The 23086-nt window shown below is 32.4% G+C and overlaps 1 pseudogene; it reads right to left on the bottom strand.

Annotated features, from left to right (window-relative positions):
- Positions 1-14614: 14614 nt before the first annotated feature.
- LOC145079952 (phospholipase A1-IIdelta pseudogene) lies at positions 14615-16194 on the bottom strand (annotated as a pseudogene).
- Between the last annotated feature and the right edge of the window lie 6892 nt (positions 16195-23086).

Raw genomic sequence — 23086 nt, 5'->3', positions numbered from 1 at the left:
GTTTATTATAAATTATAATTTTGATCCGGATAAAAATATATTATTTGAGAAAATTCTTAAATGAGAAAAATTTATCATTTTATAATTTAATAATAAATACCAACAAAAAACCAATAAATTTAAAAAATTCATAGTGAATCATATACCAACTTAAAATGGACAACAAATCAAATTGTCCACAATGTCAAAAATCGTACACCAAGAACAAATGGGATAATGACTTAGGAGGGTAGTAACGTTTTCTGTTTGTCCATTTTAGGACCCTAACGTATTTTTTGTGCGTATTACACCATTAAGGTTATTATAACCGTTTACAAATAGTCCTTTTACAGGAAGAAACCGGTAAAAGGGATTATTTCTCAACAGTTATAAATGGGATAATGACTTAGGAGGGTAATAACGTTTTCTGTTTGTCCATTTTAGGACCCTAACGTATTTTTTGTGCGTATTACACCATTAAGGTTATTATAACCGTTTACAAATAGTCATTTTACAGGAAGAAACCGGTAAAAAGGATTATTTCTAAACAGTTATAACAACCTTAATGGTGTAATACACACAAAAAATACGTTAGGGACCTCCTCTATGTGAATAGGATTTCATATGATTTCACAAGACCACTTATCCGACATTTCCCTTATGTGAATAAGACTATTTGTAAAAGGGATTATTTCTAAACAGTTATAACAACCTTAATGGTGTAATACACACAAAAAATACGTTAGGGACCTCCTCTATGTGAATAGGATTTCATATGATTTCACAAGACCACTTATCCGACATTTCCCTTATGTGAATAGGATTTCATATCTCCACAAGATAATCAAATTGGGTCGATTCAGCCCCTCCTCTAATCTCCCGATGCCAATGAAAATTACATCCCCCCGAATCCTATTATTAACTTACTCGAGCATCTTGTATAAAGGCCAAAGCAAAGAGCCTCCCGAACCGCTCCCTACGAGGAATATCCAAGTACCAAACATCCTTCTAGAATCTCGTTTGAGTCTCATCCCCCACCACTCTATACATGGAATTAGAAAGAATACAATCATTCTCATGGAGGTGATTAATGGATCTTACAATCTTTTGTCAAACACCCTCTCCAATTCCTATTCTCGAATCGTCAGAAAAACCACCACCTTCCCCATGACAAAATTTGACAATTTTAACCCAAAGAGCTCCCTTGTCATTAAGAACCCGCCACTTCCATTTATAAAAAAGGCCGAGGTTAAAAACATCCAAACTACCAACCCCAAGACCTACAAGTTTCTTATTTAAAAAGTAAAAATTTACTATAAGGGTTTATAGTTTCATTGGATAATGACTTAGGAAGGTAATAACGTTTTCCGTTTGTCCATATTAGGTCCCTAACGTATTTTTTTGTGTGTATTACACCATTAAGGTTGTTATAACCGTTTAGAAATAATCCTTTTTACCGGTTTCTTCCTGTAAAAGGACTATTTGTAAACAATTATAATAACCTTAATGGTGTAATACGCACAAAAAATACGTTAGGGACCTAAAATGGACAAATAGGAAACGTTATTACCTTCCTAAGTCATTATCCCAAGAACAAATACCCAAACTACAACAGATATCTGTTAAATTCAATACACCAAAACTACATGAGACATGACTTTACTCTTTGTGTTTTCATTCCAAAATGTGTTTCCAGGTTCCACCATTTTTTGGGAACATCATTATATTAGGAATACAAAACGATTCAAACAAGAAGCTCGAACAAAATTACATGAAATAGTTTAAAATCGGGAAAGAGCTCCAAACGACCCATTCAATGGAGCTACATTCAGATTGCTATTTAATCCAACTAAAATAGTAATGTTAACATAATCATCCGCATTTTGTTCCTAAAGAGAATAGCATTGCGTGCCTTCCAGATCATCCAAAGAGTAGTATAGACAATTAAGCCTCAATTTTTGCAATCTTTTACTTCCATCATTGTTGTTGAGTAAATCTAATGATTCATCCCAAGAAGAAGGTCGCACCTCTAAGCAAGAAGACCAATCCAACATCCTTCTCCATATGAGCACCGTGGTTCAAGCTAATTTAAGGCCCGGGCTAAAAAAAAAGAAATAAGGCCTTTAAAGTTTCAATTTTTTATTTTTATTTTTTATAACAACAAGAGATTTTATATATTAAACAACCAACAAAGCACTTGCAAATACAAATACAAAAAAAATGAAAATGTTTTCCTAACGGTAAAGGAAAAATGTTAAGAGAAAACATCATAACTTCCCATATGTCAATAACTTTAGGCATTAAAATATGATCATCGGGAAAAAAAACACGTTAACAAACAATAGCTAGATCCAAATCCAAAACACAATGACAATGACCAATTTAATCTTACAAAGAGATATCAACTCAAGCCCATTTGAAAGAAAATATGAAACAATTTAATCTTGCAAAAAACATCAACTCAAGCCCATTTGAAAGAAAATATGAACAGTCTTTATGAACAACACCATCATATGAATATCATCTTTATATATAATATATAAGCAAAAAATAACATCAAACTTTGTCTTTTATCTTAATAAAGACATTCCGTTTTGACATTTTTTCAGCCATCCAAAACAATAGTAGACCTAAATAAATCAAACCTTTGAGCCCTTCTCAGTCATCATTAATTGTTTTTGTTCCATGAATGAATTTGCAAGATTTTCCATATTTGCAACCACCAGCTAATAAATAAAGATATAGAAAAATCAAGTATCAAGTTTATTAATATTAACTACATACAAACGTGATGAAAAAGCCCAAGTCGCTTTAGGAGAAGTTGAACAGATAAAAATTAAGTAAATTGTTTCATACTTGAGCCTTCTGATTCAAATTCCACATTGCCTTAACAATTCTAGGTACAACAAACCATCCTAGATACTATAGTTTACATTTATTTTATAATTTTTTTAATTTATATCGTTAAAACAATATATATATATATATATATATATATATATATATATATATATATATATATATAAACACAAACTCACCGTCTAGGGCCCTGAGATTTGGCAAGGCCTCGGGATGTTGCCTAGCTTGCCCTCCCTTCAGGACCAACCTTGCATATGAATAAAGCAAAAGAGGTACATGAGAATAAGACATGATCCCTATATTTATCATAGAAGGGACATAAGGAGGAGAAAATCTAAACTCCACACTTGATCAAATTCAATGAAGTGGGAATTATGTTTATAAACAATTGTAAAAACAAAACAGTTGACCTTTACGAGCATCCATTTCACCCATTCAAATGACTTCAAACAATCTTCATTAACGTTTTTAAACATCAGATCACAAAGAGATTTAACGGAAAAAAAATCATTGCTTCCATCACCCTTCCGCCACTACATGTCACCCCTTTTATAAAACTGAAAATCATCCAAGTAAGCTAAATCGTATAAGTGTCTAGACTCACGCTTTTTAAGATGACTTGACAAATCTAACAATAAAGAAAGACTTTTCCATCCTCGGTAACAATCATCTTCTTCACTAAACAATCATTCTTCTTATCAATCGCATAAAGGTTGGGATAAATCCCTTTGAGAGTTGGTAACCAAACCAACAATCTTTCTAAAAGAAAGTTTTATCACCTTTACCTAAAACATTCTTTGATAAGCTAATTAACAAGATGCCCCTTTGTTTAAACTCAATGTCAATTTGAGAAATAGTGGACCAACCATCATTTTCTATTCAAAAATATCACAAATCTTATGTTAAAATGAGCTCGTAATAACAACCATACAAACAAGACATGTGTTCTCGGAAATTGAAACGTTAAAAATTCAAAACAAGTAGTTCGTTCAATTGTAATTCAAAATTCAAAACAATAAGAGTGATTAAATAAATCAATTAAAAAGTTCACTACCTTCTAAGAAAAGCATAAATTACGAGCTTAAAAATTGAAAAATATTCAAAGACTATTTTTCTTAAATAGTTAAAAGGGATTAAATATTTTAAATGTAAAACCAAAATCATGTGAAATTAATTAAAAATATCCAAATTATTTTTATAACAATTGATAATTTTCCAAATAAATAAAAATAATAATAGTTAAAAATAACATAAATAATAAATCATGCTATATTAGATTAAAAAATGATTGATATTTTAAATAATTATAATGATTAAAATTAAAAGAAAAGGTAAAATGAGTAATTTGTAAGCTAAATAATCATAATGTTAAAAGTAAGAGTAAATGGATGTTTGAGATTGTTTATTTAAAATTTTTATTTGATAAACAATGTTTGGGAGCTTTTAAGTTTACTCTTTTGATAAATGTTCGATTTTAAAAAACATCAACTTTTAGTTTAAACAAAACACTTAAATTCTAAAAACCATTCATGCAACATTTCAGAAAAAACTTTTGAGCTTTTAGGATCAATTTCCATAAATGTACTTAAAAATATGTTTATATATTTATCTTTTTTTATTAAAGAAATTGTCTGAATTTTAGTATTTTACACATCAAAAGTTTTCAGATATTTTTGTCAAACACTTATATAAAAAGTTAAATCTATAGCTTTTGGCTACCAGCCAAGAGTGTAACGTCCCAAAAATTATAAAGAGAATTTTCAATTTCAAAATAGATTAACCAATTAAAAATTTGTTTCAAAAACCATTGAATAAAATTGATTGATTAAAAATCATACACCATCAGACTTAAGTTTACAAAACTGCGGAAACAAATATTATCGATACGTGTGTATAGTCCTGCCGAACTCTTTCCATGAACAACCTGCAAAATGTTTAATCCACAATTGTAAGCATAGAGCTTAGTAAGTTCTCAAGTATACCACATATTCCATCATACATATAATGCATCCACATAAAGTCCTAGACTCTAACATCGAGCAACCAAAACTCTTATCCATAAACATATATCATACATAACGGGCCCAACCCATGAGTTCATGGGCACCATCCAACTCACACAACGGGCCCTACCCAACCATACATAACAAGCTCCGCACACCCAACCATAAGTGACAAGCCCCGTCCAACCATACATGATGGACCCTGCCCAACCATACATAACGGGCCCTGTCCAACCATAAGTAACGGGCCCCGTCCAAGAAGTAAATGGGCCTAACCCAACCTCTGCTGCCAGGAGTCATATCCTAGTATTCTGTGCAAATGTTAGGGGTCAGATCCTAGTCTTTCATACAATACATAAAGTTGTATGTAGTCGGAAATCTGATAGAAAGTCGAACATATGATCCACCCAAGAGCGAACAATCAGATAAGAACCTTGTAATAAGACATTAGACCAAGATTCTCAGGCTATCCAACTTAAACTACATAGACCAAAACTATCACTACCACATAATCAAGTAACATAAACACATAACAGATACCAACACATACATATCCTTAGTAACTAGCCTTACCTGGTTACTCTACCATTGACCACTTCTCAATTAAGTCCTTCACTAGTTAGCCATACATAATCCTGATAACTAACTACCCTACTTACAAGCATAACTTCTAACAGTACCATATGACCACATGCAAAACACTACCAATTTAGCATACCAAGGCACTAAGTATCCTACACTGAATGAGCATGTCAAGGAGTTATCCTATCCAACTAGCATACTTGTATTCTAACAATACCTCTACCCTACCATGCAAATGATATACAATGGGATACATGACATAGTGAGAAACTCGCGTGAAACTAGCAACTAAACCCACACACGCAAGTCCTCGAAGGAATTAACCAGTACAATCCACCTATAAACAAGTCATCTGAGAAACCCTACAAACATGATCTATATGAGCTTGTATTTCTTCTAATGCCTACAATGCATCAATAACCCCTAATTAGTTCATTCCTCAAGTATCACTTAATAATAATTAATATTACACTGTATTACTACTTCTTAAATCATTATCACAACCGACACACTGATTGATTTACCCCTCTTAATCCCAACCCCATGAAAGGTTGATATTAATTATTAATAACATTCCCTTAGTCTTAAATATATGTAAAACACATAATTTAATTATTTTCCCATCAAATTCTAACGATTTAACAAATTAACTATAAAAATTGTCCCATGATCTAGACCACTCAGCGAAAATGGTCATCAACACTCTAGAAGGGATGATAATCATTCCATTGAAAAAGTATATGGCAAACTAAACCATTTCACATAAACTCAACCCTTGGATTCATGCAATTTCTAATTTTCTAGATTTATTTACTCATTTTAAAAATTGACCAATGAAAACAACATTTTTCTGGACCAATCTGTAAGAAATTCCAATTCCATCCAACTTAGGAATGGAATACGACCAAGCCCAATTTATCACAAAAACTAAACATAATTATTAACATTTAAGGAAAAACCTCATTAAAAATTAAGCTTCCTAGATTTAGTTATAATTTTAACAAAAAGACTAAAGTGATCAGTAAAATTTCTGGACCAACATGAATTCAAAGCCAAAATTATACAATTGAGCTCAAAATCAGGTTAATCCATTAATATGGGTGAAACTAGACATTCATACCTTTCCAGTGATATATTTATTTCGCAATTTGGATACATAATTATTTTATATAATTTTTCAAAGCTAGTGAACAAATTTTAGAATTTGCAAAACAGTAAAGTTTAAGCTTACAATCCACTTAACTCATTAAGTCCTTAATGCTTAAGTCCAAAAACAATCAAAACAGTTAAATGTGGTCTTAAACCAACTATTTTCAATACCAAAGAATAAATTACTCAATGGATTAAGAGCTTGAACAAATTGACTCTAAAACATTACTCTTCTTCAAATTAAGCTCATAAGAAGAGTTGGAGGGTTTAGTCTTTAACCAAACATCATTAAGCACTTTAATGAGAAAAAAACATGACTGTAAATGCAAGTTCATATCAACTCCTATTGATTGGTGGTGACATGGTGGTGCTATGGTGGTCCTAGGGTGTTCAAAATCCTCACAACAAACCAAATCTAAAGAATAATGCAACTAGGACTTGAAAGAGACATCATAAACCAATATCAACCAAAGTATTGCACTTCATGGACCTCACTAATACCTAATTGACATCATGGTGGCAGTGATGGGGTATTTTCCGGCGAAAGCAACCACGACAGGCAGTGGTGGCGGTGAGTGGTTGTTTGGAAAGAAAATGAAAAAGAAAGGTAGACATGTACTTAAATCTTCAAGCAACAAGCAACAACTTCTAAGACCTTCTTCCTCTCCCTCCTTCGACTTTTTGGTGACAGTGGCCATTTCTTCTGACCAGAGGCGGTGGTTTTCTGGGCGGTAGCAACAAGATTTCACCAACTTCATCATTTTCTTGATTTCTTTCTCAAACTCAGTCTCTCTCTCTCTCTCTCTCTCTCTCCAACTATTCAAACACGCACACATACACCAATCTAGGGTTTTGGGCTTGTTAAATAAGAAGTATGCAACAATACAAAAAAAATGATAGAGGTTATCCCCCTCCCCCGCTCCTCAGTGTAATGATGCATGATGCAGCGAACAAGGAGACAAAGTCTCTGAATTCGACACATATAGCCCCTAGAGTTTAGAAAGTTGGCGCTTCTACCCTTATCTCAAATTTCATAACAATAAAAGTATTATAATTTGACATAAACGATCCCTGAACTTATAATCCTTTGATTAAGTTTTAATAAACTTAATTTTTTTTTATTATTATTATTATTATTATTATTATTATTATTATTATTATTATTTAACCATTTTTTATTAATCCTTAATAATATGTACTTAAAATGTTCGATTATTCTTCTTATTAAATAAATCCCTAGTTTTCTTATTAATTTACTCGGCTAAACTTAAAATTAGTCTTTAACTATATAATTATTCGCACTGTTATTTGGAGTTAATTAATCGGGAACGGGGCGTTACAAAGAGCTATCAACTAATTTTATCAAATATGTCCAAAGATAATAAACACTTATGGATCAAATAAATATTTTTCAATAAACTAATAATTATTTATTTATTTGAACCTCCTTATTGTTAGAGTGTAAAGCTTAATTACTTATTTACCTATAACTAGGAATGTATCCCCATACTACACATGGGTTGGGGTTTATTTTAAAATTGTTATATGGGAAATGCACAATAGGAATTTATAATATTGGAATGTATTTGAAATACATAAGGTTGATGGAAATACAACATTTGAATGTATGCAAAATTCGTTAACTACTATTGCCACCAACCACACCAACTTTGTTTCCAACAGCTAAACAACTTATCATTTGTAACGACACTTTTATTCTTTGAAGCAAATCCATTAACCTTCCAGAGAACTCTTCCATCGGGAGGTTTATCTACAAATGTGTTCAAACTCTTTAAAAAAATCCATAAAAATGTTCAACCGTTATCCATTAACATCTTGTGATACATGTAACGTGTAAAATATAATGCACCAAAATGCATTCATATAACTTTGTATCTGGGGACTAACTTTGTACCGGGGGACTGGTGAAACACATAGAGAAGAAAACCAAATAACATAAAAGGGACATATGAAAAATTATGAGAATAATAAGAACATACTTTTTTAATCAAATCAAATATATGCTTTTCTGTTCTTTAGGCTTTAAGAGATCAGATTTCATAGGAAACACCTACAAAATTTATTTTCACACACATCATTTTAATTTGTACAAAGAAACAAAAATCTACTTTCATTTGTTTATGTTAGTGTAATGTGACACCTAATGATTTGATGAGTCATACACTTTATACGTTGACCACCAACGCCAACGCCTCAAGATTGTATCAACGTCAACGTGAAGATTATGATCTTATGTAATATTTGTATATTAGGCAGTTATACAGATATATATAGAATAGATAGCAGATTCGATAATTTTGTGATAATGATTAGTTCTTATTATAGATTAGATACAATCCCTTGATTGAAGAGATTCACTAGAATAGTTTTGTATATAATCAACATTAGAGTGAAACCCTAATGTATTGTTTTTGTGATCATCTTTGTTACCTTTATTCTCATGGAGAGAACACTCATTTCTTGGCGAAAGACATCTTTGTGATTACTCGTGTTCTTTATTTTACTATTTGATATTTATTAGTTTGTTCTTCGTTAATTATACTTGAAGTGTATCCGATCGATACAAACCTTCAATTACAAGTTACATTCTTATACTTACAAAAATCTACCTAACGATATCTAAATTTAAGAAATAGCAATGTACTGGTGGTTGATGTGTAATGGTAACATTGTACATTCAACTTATTTAGAGTTAAAACTAAAGAAGTGGCAACATACTTTCATACAACACATGGCATTCACAAATTTGGGGATGCTAATGGTTATGAATCTAGCGAGTCCAATGACATAGACTTTTATGTTGACTATGACAACATCTTAGATGAGGTAGAAGTTGACATGAATGATTTCAATGATAATATTGATATGGATGTAGAGTAGGTTGGAGGTAAGAATGACAATGTGGTACACGAAGAGAATGAAGTTGGGGAACTTAATGAGGTACTAAATAATGAGGTTCTTTTTTCAGGCTCATCTTCGGATGAAGGTCCAATTGCTTAATGCAAGAAGACCATCAAAGCTATCCAAAGAGCTCACGAGAATGATGAAGTAAATGTTGCTGAACGATTTTATATCCTTCAAACCTTTAAAACAACCTAAGAGTTTAAAGAAAGAGTTAAACTCCATGCTATTGAGACAAGAAGGGAACTTGATTTTGAAAAAAATGACAAGAATAGAGTAAGAGTTGTGTGTAGGGGGACAATACCAAAACTAGGAAACTTAGACAATAGTAGGGAAGTGCAACAAGAAGTCAACAATGAAGATGAAGAGAAGTGCCCGTGGAGCCTCTATGCTAGTAAATAAAAACATGATATAAACCGGATGGTCAAATCTTATAAGTTTCTCACCAAAAAAATTGCAACTCTGGTGGAATCTAACCCAACTATTCCAATTCGTGCTTTACAAGAATAACTACAACATGATTACCAAGTGGGATTTTCCAATATGAAAGTGTTTAGGGCTAAAACTGAAGCTCTCAATCAGGTGCAAGGGGATTATGTTGGTCAATATGCTCTATTGAGAGATTATGTTCTAGAACTTCAAAAACATAACCCAGACACGACTGTGAAGATTGATGTAGAGAGTAAATCAAATCCAAATGCAGAAACTAGAACGTTCAAGCGCATATACATCTGTCTTGGTCCTTTAAAAAAGGATTTGCTGTTGGAAGAAGAGACTTTCTTGGTCTCGATGGTGCTTTTATGAAGGGTCAATACCCATGACAAATACTTTCAGCTGTGGTAACCATTTTTCATATGAACTGCATTTATATTTTAAAGAGTTGTATTTTAGGTTAATTGTGAAATGTTTAGTTATGTTGGGAATTGATGGTAATAATGGAACATTTCCATTGGCTTATGCTGTTGTGGAATCTGAGAGTACCAACTCATGGACTTGGTTTCTAACTTGTCTAAGTGATGATTTGGGTTTAGGAACCAACTCGAATTTTACATTTATGACAGACAGACAAAAGGTATTAATTCAAATATCAAATTAATAAATTATATATGGTATACTTTCAATACATATTTTCCATGTATACGGAGTGTTACCTGCTATAGCAAAGTTGTTTCCATGCGTTGAGCATCATTATTGTCTTTGTCATATCCATGAAAACATGAAAGCTAATTGGAGGGCAAAGCAATTCAAAGACCTGCTATGGGATTGTGTAAAAGCATCTACTGTTCAATAGTTTCAACGATCAATGGAGGAACTTAGAAAACTTAATAATGATGTGTATGAGTGGCTTAAAAACATTCCTCCTCAACATTGGTCTCGTTCACACTTTACAAGTAGATTTTAATGTTAGATCATTAGTTTGTAACAATGAATGATGCATTATTAATGATTTATCAGGTAGAGCTCATACATATACTATGCTTAACAATATGTGTGAATCTCTTAATAGCAAGATTGTTGAAGGTCGTGATGTACCAATCATTACATGTTTGGAGTACATTAAAGAGTACTTAATGAAGAAAACCATCATACATATGATATGCTTAACAACTGCAACTACATCAATTGATCTTAAACCTAACACTACAACTTGTAAACAATTATCTCAAAAAACAAATCCCAACTGATTATTAACAATGCCTTCAGATTCCGATTTTGGACCTCACGTTCTTAAATTCGGATTTCAAACCCCTCATTTTTTATTTCCGCCTCATGACCATGCTTTTCTTCATCTACCCACTTAATAAAGCTAGACCTTGGTCCATGTACTGTCAATAGCTTCAATTAGCACATACATATACTAGGATTACAATAGAAAATCCCCCAAAACAATTATATCATCATACCTCTAACATGCAAGCATAAAATGCCCTACTTGGGTTTCTTTTCGTAGTTGAAGTCCGTATAATGCCTATCGCACCACAATTGCATTTCACCATGTATGATCGGCTGTGAGAAGAAAGGTGGGAGGAGAAGACTACGATGAGGGAGGAAGACGAATAAACCCTGTTTAAAGATTGGATGATATGAAAAGACAAAAATACCCCCAACGCGCTTATCTCGTGGGGGGTTTCTAACCACAAAACAGACGGAATGTTAAGTGAAGGACCAGGCGGGTTACGAATTTTACCATTGCATCCGAGTTAAAAATCTTGCTCAGGGACTAGGCACGCAGGTTACCCCGAACCACAGGGACCATCCGTGTAATTTACCCAATAATATATAAGCTAATATAAGATAATATGAGAATTTTTGTTCATGGTTATAACCATGACGATTCTAACTTTGTTTTCATATTTCATGAGGTGTGTTGATCTAGCCACTAGAAATGTTGGTTATCTATAAAAATAAGTTTATATTCTTGACTTTATTCTTAACAACATTAGCGTATTTTTATTTCGATTATGTAGGTATTGGATAATTATACACGTGGACAATACTTCTTTTATTATTATTATTATTATTTTTTTTATTTCGGTATGAATAGACACATATGAAGTGTTATCCCTAAGAAAACTTTATGCTTAGGTGTAAGGGATGAAGACTTAAAAGGTTAATATATTTTTCGATTTTACACATTTAATCGTTTAGTTTTCTTTCGCACATTTACCCTTTCAATTTGTTAAACTGTACACATTCAGTCCTCAGGACTGGCTACTCCATTTTCGCAGGTAAAAATGACTTAATAGGGTATTATATTTCTCATTTTGTACACATTTAATCTTTAATATTTTTTTTACATATTTAGTCCTTAATAATTTTGTTTTGTAAAATAAGTTATTTTTGTTTTTGTATTCATTCAATATTTATGAATGATTTCTTTATGTTTTTCTCACGACATCTTACGTGGGACAATCATTAATGAGATGTTTTGGGGCTTTTGATGCTTATGTCCATCGTGATCTCAACTACTTGGTTGCTTAGGTCATGTGTTTTGAACGTCATAACTTCTTCATACGATCTCGGGTTTTAATGATCTTTATATTCATGCGTTCGTATTTTAGTCTACTACAACTTTGTTTAGATTTCTCACGTAAAAAATAATATATTTTTACTTATGATCTTTATATACATATGTTTTTTTTATAAAATCGTAAGTAAAATATATTGCATTTTAACGGGAGTAATCTTAACGAAAGTTATAGTAGACTCAAAAAACGAACACATGGATATAAAGATCGTTAAAATATGATATCGTATGAAAAAGTACATCATTCAGAACACAAGACCTAGCCAAACCATAAGACCTACGCAACCAAGCAGTCAAGATCGCGATAGACATAAACATCAACATCCCCAAATAGATCATTAGTGATTGCCACACTTAAGATGTCGTGAGAAAAACCTAATTAATCATTCATAGGTACTGAATGAGTACAAAAAAATGACTTATTTTGATACAAAAAAATATTTATGACTAAATATGTACAAAAATATTAAGGATTAAATATGTACAAAATGAAAAATATATTACTCTTTTAAGTCATTTTTCCCGGCTATCTTAGAGTAACCGGTCATAAGGACTGAATTTGTACAGTTTAACAAATTGAAGGGCTAAATGTGGACAAAAAAAACTCAGTGACCAAATGTGTACAAATCGAAAAATATATTACCCTTTTAAGTCATTATCCCTAGGTGTAAATATCATTGTAGTAGACTAAACTACAAAGGCATGGATATAAAGATCGTTAAAATCTGAGATCGTATGAAGAAGTTATGACGTTCAGAATAGATGATCTAAGCTACCAAGTAGTCGAGATTGTGTTATGCATAAGCATCCAAAGCCCGAAACACCTCATTAATGATTGTCTCACCTAAGATGTCGAGAGAAAAAACTAAAGAAATCATCCGTAAGTACTGAATGAGTATAAAAACAAAAACGAATTATTTTATAACAAAAAAAATTAAGGACTAAACGTGTATAAAAATATTAAGTACTAAATGTGTACAAAGTGAAAAATATATTACCTATTAAGTCATATTTACCAACTAACCTATAGAAGCCGGTAATAAAGACTGAATGTGTACAGTTTAATAAGTTGAAAGAGTAAATGTGGACGGAAAAAAAGCTTGGTAACCAAATGTGTACAAATCGAAAAATACATTACCCTTTTAAGTTATTATCTCTATTGTATATACAAGAGGTGAACTTTTCACATATAATCGGATGAATTTTAACAAATATGATTCGAGTATTTGATATGTAATTCAAAATTTATATCATTTGATTTGAACATTTTTTTGTTGCCAATTTTATTACGGAAAATGGAAAACATTGTACATGTTAGTTATGTTGAATTTTCATTGGTTTTCTTTGATGTTGCACCGTGGGAACAAAATAATCATGTTTGGAAAAGATGTCTTTTTTATATTTTACTATTATTATAAAATTATGTATATCTGTTTTATATTTTATTATTATGTTTTTTTCATTAATCATTAAAATAAATAACATTATTAAAATTTTATAACCATTTTAAATATTATTATACATAAGGATCATATATACATCAAGTATTATATATAAATATTTGTTTGAATATGATTAACTAAATTGTTTCTTTTATTATATAAGTTTTTTAGTTCTTAACCGTATATGTCATCCGGGTTATAATCTAATGATTGTATATAGTTAACAGTGCGGGTTATGGTCATTCATAAACATAAAAATAAAAATACGTCACAACTTACCGACTTACTAATTATATTAACATATTAATTATTTCATGAGTACAAGACGTATGGCTTCAAAAAAATACAACCACTTGTTTGGTGGGTTATCTTATCTCCCACAGTTTTGCTAGATTTTTGGATAAGGTGATATGTAGAATGATTACTCTTAGCCTTTAATTTCTAGTTGCATTTGGCGTCATTAATTATAAGTAGAATAGAAGCAGAATTGTAGCAACCTGGTAATCTCCTTTCCTTATTGTATTTAGGTTTTCCCTTATTTTTCCAAGCCTTCATAACCAATTTTTCTCTGTTGCTATGAGCACTAAACTACAGCATACATATTGATCATCATATAGTTCCAACAAAAATAAAGTTAGTAATACCAATAGTTAGAAACTTAGAATCACAACAAGCATTTATTTAACAATTTGAAATAACAATCTTTAAGTTCACACACTTGCACCTCCATCTATGGCTATATGCCAAGTACAGCATTTATTTAAATTGCAGTAAAGAAATTCATTTTAAAAGAGTAAAGACTAGAATTCGTTAGTACACTGGTAGATCTTGATCATTCGGATCTATTGGTGACAAAACCCAATGACCATCATCATTAAGCACCATTCCTTTGTTCTTCTCACCCCACCAAGTCCCTGGTATCTTCAGCTCTTCCTTCAGATAATCAGTCGACATATTTACCAAACCTAAATCCCTCTTCTCCAAACTCCAATCAAATTCTCCATTCATTCCGGTCCAACCACTCAAAGTATGCAAAACACCCTCCAAGTTATGGAAAACCATCGGATGTAGCATTCCATTCAACCCATTTTCCTGCTTCAAGTATGGTGACTTCTTGGTATCAATCAGTATCTCGATCCCAACATCAACGTACTCCAACAAATCACTTGGCACAGTCACCCAATGCTTCTCGTTAACCCATTTCAGTAGCTTGCTTGGCCAAAACGGGATAATATCGGGAACATTCTTTACCCTAAGCACTTTAAGGTTACCCATTTCCTCCATCTTTGATTTGAAAGCCTCGTTACCCACTTGAGGAGACTCGAAAACAAACGCAGATACATTGACACCAGGCGTTGCAACGTTGGCAGCAAGGTCAACCGCAGATAAAGTTGCTAGGCATGCACCAAGGCTGTGTCCGGTGCATGTTATGCTTACTTTTTCATTCTTGTACTTGATCAGCAACTCATTGATTCGTCCCAAGAGCTGTGTTCTAGCACTTGTTTTAAGGAATTCAGAATTTGGGTCACTCGTGTTGTAAATAATAAGCCACCCAGCCATGATTTGTGGTATGTTCTTAACTTCATCACCAGTTAGCGTTACAGGTGGGAGTGGGACTAGTGGCTCAGCTGGTACAGGGGTTGCGCCTAAGATGTCATCCATCCACTCGTAAAGTCTGACAGTCCCGCGCCAAACCACACATATTTCACGACGACCAATGGACTTACTGTACTCATCGTTAGAAACTGCTATGTAACCCATCCAGTTTGAATCGAAGGCACTATCAGCTTTACGAGGCATGCGAGGAATGAGCAAAGAAAGCTCGATGCTTGAGGTGGCATAGATGAAAGAAGTGACTTTAAACTTAGATTCAGCCCAAGGGAGCATCAGGCCCTTGAAGAAGGAGCTCTTCCCGTAGTGGCAGTAGCCGCAGTACTTGGAACCCTGATCGTCATTGAAGGCCCGTTCAGCTGCGGAACAAAGGTCACCATAGCTGAGGATGAGAGAGCGTAGGCTGTGGTCTAAGGGGTCAAGAAGACCATCCCAGTTGTTGCTTCCATGTAGCTCGTCGTAGCTTTTTGAATCCATGAGTTTTCTTTAATTTGATGAACTTTGTTAAGCTGTGTTTATGGCTTTAGGTTGGTGTGGTATATTTTGTAGGATGGCTCGCAATATATAGAAGTGTTGACGATGACAACTAGCTTTGATGAACTTCTTATTTCTTATAGTTATGTTTGGTATATGGAACTTTGAGTATATTTTAGTTGCAAAAGCGTGTTACATGTGCAACCATAAATTTGGATGTATTTAATATAAATATATCTATTTGTATGTCAACAAAAGTTAAGACTGATCAATGAGCTTTTACCACTTTTAAAATTTAAGTTACGAGCTTAAGCCGATCCAAAATTATAAGCATTAGTTTTCTTAATTAAAAAAAATAAAAAAAAAAAAAAAATAAAAAACTTATCATGTGGATGCATTTTAAACGTGCAAGCGGTGGGAGACTGGGAGATAGTTTGCTGGCCTCTTTTTCTTGGTCCAAGTTTTGACCTTTTTGCCCTTGGGGTTTGTTTGCTGCCTTGTTTACTCTTTGGTGCTTTTCGGTTTAGTTTTAGTTAATAGTTAGTTTCTTTTTGAGTACTTAACTAATTAAGGGATAGTATTTTAAAAAAATAATTACCGATTCGTGGTATACATTATTTTTTTTTTTTGAAAAGAGGTATATATTAAAATATATTTACCTACTGAGACCCGTATATTATACGGGTTAATTAAAACAAAATGTTAATATAAACGGTTAAATGAAAATTTTATTTGAATTTGAAATTTAAAATAACTGAAAATTATGAGAAAAAAATGCAAAAAATAAATAAATTAAAATTATGTGTTTAGTTATCACATTTGTGTACTAAACAGGTAAATTATAACAAAATGTTAAACACAAAGGTTTAAACTGTAAATTTATTTGAAATTGAAATTAAAATTTAGAATTTGAAATTTGAAATTAATTGTCATTATGGTAAGTTTAATTTATGGAAACTAAATTAATGATATATTGGAAATGAAAAATGAAGTAAATGACAAGTGGAAAATAAATATATTTCAAAATTATGACAAAATGACATGTGGTCAATTGAATGAGAGAATGACAAGTGGCAAAATCATTCTTATTTATTAGGGTAGATTACCGGTATTAGCACATAGTTTATGTTCTTGGGGTTACTCTTTGTAATTCTTTAACACCCTGCTCCTGAGTTTATTTCCTGAGTTCATTAAAAGGAAAGAAAAGAAAAGAAAGGAAGAACAAGAAGAGAAAAGGAAAGGAAAAGAAAGTATTCATTTTAGATGCTCCCGGGTTGAAAGGAAAAGAAAAAAAAGTAAAAAAAAGACAATTATACCCTTCATGTTATTGAGTAAATATTAGGTGTTTACAACCCCACAACCCCACATCCCCACATCCATTCAACCCCCGAAAAAAAAAACCAACTTTCCCCTCCTCCCCTTTCCTTAAAACATTAACAAAACAATTTTTTCAATATAAAGTAAATTGCAAAAAGGAAAACCGCATGTCACATCATAAAATGAGTAAAGACATAAAGCTCAATCTAGTAATCGTCAATTGTTTTCAAGATGCAAAATAAAAACCACAAACAACTCAAAAAAAGAACCAAAATCATAAACGCATAAGATCAATCTAGTAACAATCACCCAAGGTTATTCAATCACATGCACCCATCATATCTTTGAGGACACCGAACCGTATTTGAAGGGGACAACTGAATAATGTCCTAGCTTTTGCTTGATTTGCTGCCAAAATTTAGAGCCTTCGGTAATTCATGGGGTTCCAAACCCACCAACTCCAATTCTCTGTAAATTTCTTCCCCTTTATACTCCCGAGGATAAGCTCTATCAGATATTATATTACCCTCCCTGATAGCAGTAGCCACATTATCAACCGATTTCATTATCTTTGAGTTTAAATCTTCTTCTTCTTCTTCCTCTTCTTCAAATTTCCACTTTTTACTCTTACACTTCTTTGCACCTAAAGACTGCTCGTTGGAATAACATCTTGAATGTCATCATCAACATCAACATATTCGTTCTCTAAATGAACTTCATTGTTAGCTACTAACTCATCAATTTCTTTAATTGTTTATACTTGAATTTTTTCATTCTTATTTAATCGCGCATTTCTTTCTTTCGCTGTTTCAGCATGTGCACCAGATGCCCTATCCCATGCAAATAATACCAACATATCATCGAAGTTTGCCACCTTTTTTGTCTTTAACGACGCAGCCTCAAGTTTTGACTATTTAACAACACAAAAATAATTAATATTGCAAACGATAACATAAAATATTTAAAAAGATAACATAGACATAAAAGAAACACTTACTTGTATTAAATTATCCCATACTTCTTCCTCCGCTTCTATTAGTTGAGTAGATTGATTCCAAGAGAACCCGCCCAATGAAATTCCCCTAAACAAATCGTACCATTGAGAAAAATGTGTTTTTAAGGTTTTGTAGCGATTCTTCAAATGACTTTTGGTAATATCCATTTGATGCTTTGTGTTCAACTCCTCAACCATTTGAGCATATGCAGTTGGTGTGAAACTACCATTTACCCTATTGCCTATCTCTTGTTGTTTAATCATCGCTTGGATGTACGCATAATCAATTTTGTCTGACCATTTAACTTGTTCCTTTTTACTACCACTAGCTTCCTGTTTGCTCATGATGACTTTGCACATAGGAATAAAAATTAAAGATTGATACATTTTTAGACCACATAAATTCTTAGAATTTGTTAGCATAATACTAATGAAAAATATGAAGGGTAAATAACACAATTAATCTCAAAAACCAATCCTCAATACAATGTGAAATTGAAAACAAAATGTATCAATATGAAACTAGTTTTACTTATTAATTTAATTGTTTGAATGTGTCAAACAATTTGCCTACATTTCATTTGCAATTGAATTCCTTAGTTGCTTTGCCCTACTATTACCCTCATCTGTTTCTGTTGAATTACAACGATCTTGCTCTTGTGGTCCATTTAAGATCTCCTGCATCACCTCATCTTCAATATTTATGTCGCGGTCTTCATCTAATAGAAAGTTGTGTAGAATACAACATGCCAAAAATATGGCAGATTGTGTTTCACAAGAGTAAAATGGTTCCGTTGTACTTCGAATGATAGGAAACCTTCTTTTAAGGACACCAAAAGCTCGCTCAATGGCGTTACATAAAGAAGCATGACGAAGATTAAACAACTCTTTTGAATTCTATGGAGCACGCATGGAGTACTCTTTTAAATGATATCTAACACCTCTATATGGCGCCATTAGTTTACTCGTATGAGGCAAACCCGCATCTACTAAATGATATCTACCTATAAAGAGCTTAATCAATATTATTGAAAAATATTAGATATTGAAATTACATTGGTTTAATAAATTACTTGATGGAATTAGTAGTTTATCATCTCTAGTAAATGCGTTCTTTATTATTCTCGAGTCTGATGCATTACCCTCCCAACCCGTTAACACATACGTAAACTTCAAATCAAATGTACAAACATCTAATACGTTTATTTTCGGGTATCTCTTACGACCACTGTATCTAGGGGCATCTTTATTAGGCACATGGACACAAACATGTGTTCCATATATTGCCCCTATACAATCCTTGAAAAAAGGATAAAATCTCATACTTTCTTGAATTTCTCTCGGGACAACATCACCTTTAGGTTGCTGAATATAAACACCTTTTATTGCTATAATCGATCGTAGTACTCTATGGAAACACCTACTCGTTTTTGATCTAGAGCGACAATACATCCACGAGGTAAACCGAGTTTGCAAATCGTTACTTACAATATGCAAAAATCTAGCAACATGCTCCTCAACGGACATGCATTGCGTAGGTCGTAAACCACCTTCAGTTTGTAAGATTTCACACAATCTCCTAAAAGCGTTTTCAGTCATACGAATAAGGTCACGACATTGACCATCCTCTAAAAGATTGTGTATCAACTCTTTCCGTACAACTTGTCTTTCTAAAATAACTTTTATAGTAGGCAACCTAACCCGCTTTATGTTGGCCATATTGTGACATCCCCAATTTTCAGAACAAAAAAAAATCTTTACGCTTTAAAAATCATAATATCTTTTATTGCGGAAGTTCCCAGTATATTAAACAATTTGACTACTAATATTGTCTCAAAATAATACCACTCTTGGGATGTCATAACTGATACACAACATATGTTACAACGTAAAGACCTATCGGTCCTGAACTCTATTGCATGTCTTCTCTCAACATCATACTCGAGTCTTCAGTAGTCTTATACTGCTACATGTGATGCATATAAATTGAGTGGGTTAGGTTGGGAAACCTGGTGAGATACATAGGGTTTTCAATCCCACAATGTGATAATAATGTATATCTCAAACTTGCAAAACCATTATTATCATTAACACAGATATATCATATCCCTAAAACAATTTATCCCAACCCGTCGATCCCCACGTACCGATCCTATACAATGATCTTACAAGATCTAGCCCAAACGATCAATATGAACAACAAACTGACGACGCTACTTCGGAAATTTCCTGGCAACAAACGATGACCAATAAAGACATCAAATGAGGGGAATGGAATAAGTTTCACCACGAACCTCCGTTCGTAAAAACCACAAGACAGTTAAGTCAATGGTAGTTATCTAGATAACGGTGCCTAGCAGTGGTCTGACACCATGGGGTATTTTACCCCCAGACTCACCCTATCCAGCAATGTAACACCAGACATACCTACTAGTGGTCTATTACCAACACACTTTATTAGGCAGTCTACGAAGTTCCCTAAATCACTTCGTGAAAGGAAAAGCTGACACATGAAGCTTGTCCAATCACTTTATAAAAGAAACGATGACTCCAAAGCTCTTCAAAATAAAAGGTATGGGGAAATACTAATAAAGTACTCATGTATGCTCCTGTAACCGACACACAATAATGTCAAATAAAAAGACTTTGTACATGATAGTACTTCTGGCATGTTATAGTACCCATGTATGAGTAGGACTCGTACCCCAGAACATAATAATACCCTGACACAAGTAGCACCCGAGACACAGAGCTTTGAAAAAGACTTCGTACATAAAATGTACTTCTGTACGTAGGACGTACTCCACACACGTAATCTTAATAAGAGACTACCCAATGTCCATACTTAATTGAACTAAACACCCCCTTTTTTCTTATCACATCACTAGCAAAACTACAATTCTTATGATCAGTTTTCAATACCATCTCCGTTTAAGCAACGCTAACTAGTGTATACTTAACACAAATGTTTATGTATTAATTTTATTTTTTTAGAAGTAATACTTCTATTATTATTATTATCACGTAATAATATTATATATATACATCTTAACACATATAGAACCATAACAGGTTCGCACATCGTATATCATCAAATATATATCTAACACACATTTTAGGCAATAAGCATATAATTGACATATAAATTTTCAACAAATATTTAATAAGTTAATTAATACTTCTATTAAAATCATGTTCATGAAAGTAACTATGCACTCACCTAACTAGTTAGTGGAAACTAACTACTATCGTGACTTGTTTGCCAACTTATTATCTTGCCGAAACCTTATCTCGTTCTGCAAGCGTAATTTCGTAATTGTCGCTATATCACACTTTCTTTATCTACGAGTCACCGCTCTAACATTCTTGACTTTAATCGGAGAAATATAGCGCTCTAGGCTATTTATATTTGACTATGATATGTGCCGACACATCGATAAAACTATTGCTTGATGGCTTACCGTTTCGTAATATGATAATTTATTTAGGTGTAAAAAAATTATGTAGCGTCGCATCCCTATTTATACTCAAACTAAAAGTAACAATTCAATGCTTTTGTACGTCGAATTGCAATTGTCATCTCGTCAAACTCCTCAAAATCCAACACAAGTACTTCGTTTTGACAACAATTTAATATAATATAGATACTAGGTGTGAGACTCGTGTAATATACGAGTTTTAAAATATATATATATATATATATATATATATATATATATATATATATATATATATTGTTAAGCATTACATGTTTTTTAGTAATAATTTTACGTAAAGACAAAAATATATAAAGAATAAATTAACTATTCCGAAATATAAAGAAATAAAATAAATACGTATGTATTTATAAAATGATGATGACAATAATGTTGTAAACATTAAACATTAATTAAATAAAAATTGCTAAATATATAAAAACAAAATGATGAATAAGTAGGTAAGATAATTTATAATAATAAAAACAATTATTGAAATATTGAGACTTATTTTTATGAATAACAAATTTCCAAAGACTTCTTTGAATACAACATTAGATGTCGTATTGGTAAGTTTACCATCTTTATTTAAAATTAATATTTTTAATCCATATTTACTCTTCATTCTCAACAATGCAACATATAACTGCACATGAGTGAATATTAGTTGTCTAAAAAACAACCCCACATTCGATAGCGACCGCTTCCATTAGGAATAACGGTAGAATTTGTCTAAAATCTCCTCCAAAAACAATTGTTTTTTCTAGAAATAAAAGAAAAAAATATAATAATAAGTTATACTACACATACAAATAATTATAACTTAACATGTATAATTTAATAGTATTAAAAATAAAGGGAAAATGACACAAATGCCCTACGAACTTTCTAGTGTTTACCCGTTGAGTCCCTAAAGTTTTTTTCGGACCTTATGGGTCCCTAAACTAGGATATGACCTGCTCTTTTAGTCCTTGTCAACCTATAATATCCGGTTTAGTGACCTTTTAGACAAAAAAATCTCACATTGTACCCCCATAAAGCCAAAAAAAATAAGTTTGGGGATCAATACAAATTGAGTGTGAATCGGCTTTAGAAGAAAATGATAGTTTTTTTTTGTACGAATTGATCCCCGAGCTTATTTTTTTGGCTTTATAGGGGTACAATGTAAGTTTTTTTTGGTCTAAAAGGTCACTGAACCGGCTATTACAAGTTGACAGAGACTAAAAGAGCAGGTCATATCCTAGTTTAGG

This window comes from Lactuca serriola, chromosome 1, assembly GCF_051521515.1.
Source record: "Lactuca serriola cultivar US96UC23 chromosome 1, Lser_US96UC23_V15, whole genome shotgun sequence".
NCBI classification, from domain to species: Eukaryota; Viridiplantae; Streptophyta; class Magnoliopsida; order Asterales; family Asteraceae; genus Lactuca; species Lactuca serriola.
The sequence above is the reverse complement of the archived record's forward strand: the minus strand, read 5'-3'. Positions and strand labels throughout refer to the sequence as shown.